We start from the raw sequence: 3,280 nt of genomic DNA on the forward strand, positions 1-3,280 counted from the left end.
GTCCAGGACCAGATGGCTTCCCTGGTGAATTCTACCAAACATTCAAAGAAGACTTAATACCTATCCTTCTCAAACTCTCCCAAAAAATTCAAGAGGAGGGGAGGCTTCCTAACTCCTTCTACGAAGCAAACATTATCCTGATACCAAAACCAGACAAGGACAACACAAAGAAAGAAATTTACAGGCCAATATCACTGATGAACATCAATGCAAAAATCCTCAACAAAATACTAGCAAATCGAATACAACAATACATTAAAAAGATCATACATCATGATCAAGTGGGTTTCATTCCGGGGATGCAGGGATGGTTCAACATCCACAAATCTATCAACGTGATACACCACATTAACAAAATGAAGAATAAAAATCACACGATCATCTCAATAGATGCAGAGAAAGCATTTGACAAGATACAGCATCCATTTATGATAAAAACTCTAAATAAAATGGGTATAGAAGGAAAATACCTCAACATAATAAAGGCCATATATGACAAACCCACAGCAAATATCATTCTCAATGGAGAAAAACTCAAAGCTATCCCTCTAAGAACAGGAACCAGACAAGGATGCCCACTGTCACCACTCTTATTTAACATAGTATTGGAAGTCCTAGCCGGAGCAATCAGGCAAGAAAAAGAAATAAAAGGGATCCACATTGGAAAAGAAGAAGTGAAACTGTCACTCTTTGCAGATGACATGATTTTATATCTAGAAAACCCTAAAGAGTCCACTAAAGAACTTTTAGATATAATAAAGGAATACAGTCAAGTTGTGGGATACAAAATCAATGTACAAAAATCGGTTGCTTTTCTATACACTAACAACGAAGTAGCAGAAGGAGAAATTAAGAATACAATCCCATTTATAATTGCAACAAAAAGAATAAAATACCTAGGAATAAACGTAACCAGAGAGGTGAAAGATCTGTACACCAAAAACTATAAAACATTGTTGAAGGAAATTGAAGAAGACACAAAGAAATGGAAAGATATTCCATGCTCTTGGATTGGAAGAATTAACATTGTTAAAATGTCCATACTTCCTAAAGCAATCCATAGATTCAATGCAATCCCTATCAAAGTTCCAACAACAGTTTTTACAGAAATAGAACAAAGAATCTTAAAATTTATATGGAACAACAAAAGACCCCGAATAGCCAAAGGATTCCTGAGAAAAAAGAACAAAGCTGGAGGTATCACACTCCCTGATTTCAAATTATACTACAAAGCCATAGTAACCAAAACCGCATGGTCCTGGCACAAAAACAGACACACAGATCAATGGAAAAAAATTGAGAGCCCAGAAGTAAACCCACACGTTTATGGACAGCTAATATTTGACAAGGGAGCCAAGAGCATACGATGGAGAAAGGAGAGTCTCTTCAATAAATGGTGTTGGGAAAACTGGACAGCCACATGCAAAAGAATGAAAGTAGACCGTTCCCTTACACCATGCACAAAAATCAACTCAAAATGGATTAAAGACTTGAATGTAAGACCCGAAACCATGAGACTTCAGAAGAAAACATAGGCAGTATGCTCTATGACATTGGTCTGAGCAGCATATTTTCAAGTCCCATGTCTGACCGGGCAAGGGAAACAAAAGAAAAAATGAACAAATGGGACTACATCAAACTAAAAAGCTTCCTTACAGCAAAGGAAACCATCAACAAAATGAAAAGACAACCTAACAATTGGGAGAAGATATTTGCAAACCACATATCAGATAAGGGGTTAATATCCAAAATATACAAAGAACTCATACAGCTCAAGAACAAAAAAACCAACAATCCAATTAGAAAATGGGCAAAAGATCTGAACAGAGATTTATCCAAAGAAGATATACAGATGGCCAACAGGCATATGAAAAGATGCTCCACATCATTAGCTATCAGGGAAATGCAAGTCAAAACTACAATGAGGTATAACCTCACTTCGTCAGAACGGCTATAATTAACAAGACAGGAAACAACAAATGTTGGAGAGGGTGTGGAGAGAAGGTGTGTCTTCACTGCTGGTGGCAGTGCAAACTGGTGCACCCACTATGGAAAGCAGTTTGGAGTATCCTCAGAAAATTAAGGATAGATCTACCATATGAACCAGCTATTCCACTGCTGGGTATTTATCCAAAGAAGTTGAAAACACAAAGGCATAAAGATACTTGCACCCCTATGTTCACTGCAGCATTATACACAATAGCTGAGATGTGGAAGCAACCTAGGTGCCCATCAAGGGACGAATGGATAAAGAAGATGTCGTATTTATACACGATGGACTACTACTCAGCCATAAGAAATGACGAAATCCGGCCATTTGTGACAACGTGGATGGACCTTGAGGGTATTATGCTGAGTGAAATAAGTCAGAGGGAGAAAGTCAAATACCATATGATCTCACTCAAAAGTAGAAGATAAAAATGATTAAAAAAACCCCACAAACCACATAGCATTGGAGATTGAACTGGTGGTTACCATTGGGGAAGGGGGGAGGGCAAAAGGGGTGATTAGGGTCACATGTGAGGGGGTGCACTATAATTAGTGTTCGGGTGGTGAACATGATGTGATGTATACAGAATTCGAAATATGATGTACATCCAAAAAAATAAAAATTAAAAATTATAAAAAAAGAAAAGAAAAAAGTAAAGAAGCTATCAAAGTTCCTTGCAAAGATCATTAGAGAACTACCACATCGGAGCAAAATCACAACCAATGTTATGAGCCATGTGAGAGACAGGGCTGGGATGCCATAAATAATGCAATGGCTAGAAATAGGTCGTTTGATCTTTTGCTCACTGGCATCTCTAAGATTTTCTAGTATACAATGTTTAATCTGATGTGCAAGGTAATTCTATCTTTAGAAGGATTTGATGTGTTACTTACATTTAACCTTACATAGAACTTAATTAACTACTTTTACAGAAGTGGAAAGCACATTGTTGATCAATATAAAGTAAACTGGAAAACCTTATAAAGGGATAACCAGTTACAGAATAGAAAGTGTGAATGGAAAACACAATAGAGCTGCTTTTTAAAAACTTTAGAGGCACATATTAACGGTGCTTTTTAGAATCACGGTGTCCAAATCACTTCTATCAAACCTCATCCCAAAACACAGTGAAAGATGTTAAATTTATTATAAAGTGCCAAATGAATAGCGAGTTTTGGGAAAACTTTGTTTCTAGATTGGAGTTAACCTTTTCTGCCTACTGCATCTCACCAAAATTGTCATGATGCTAAGCTAGGTGTATAGACTGAGGTATGAGATTCACATCTTTCT

The sequence above is a fragment of the Equus asinus genome, chromosome 8 (genome assembly GCF_041296235.1).
Source record: "Equus asinus isolate D_3611 breed Donkey chromosome 8, EquAss-T2T_v2, whole genome shotgun sequence".
NCBI classification, from domain to species: Eukaryota; Metazoa; Chordata; class Mammalia; order Perissodactyla; family Equidae; genus Equus; species Equus asinus.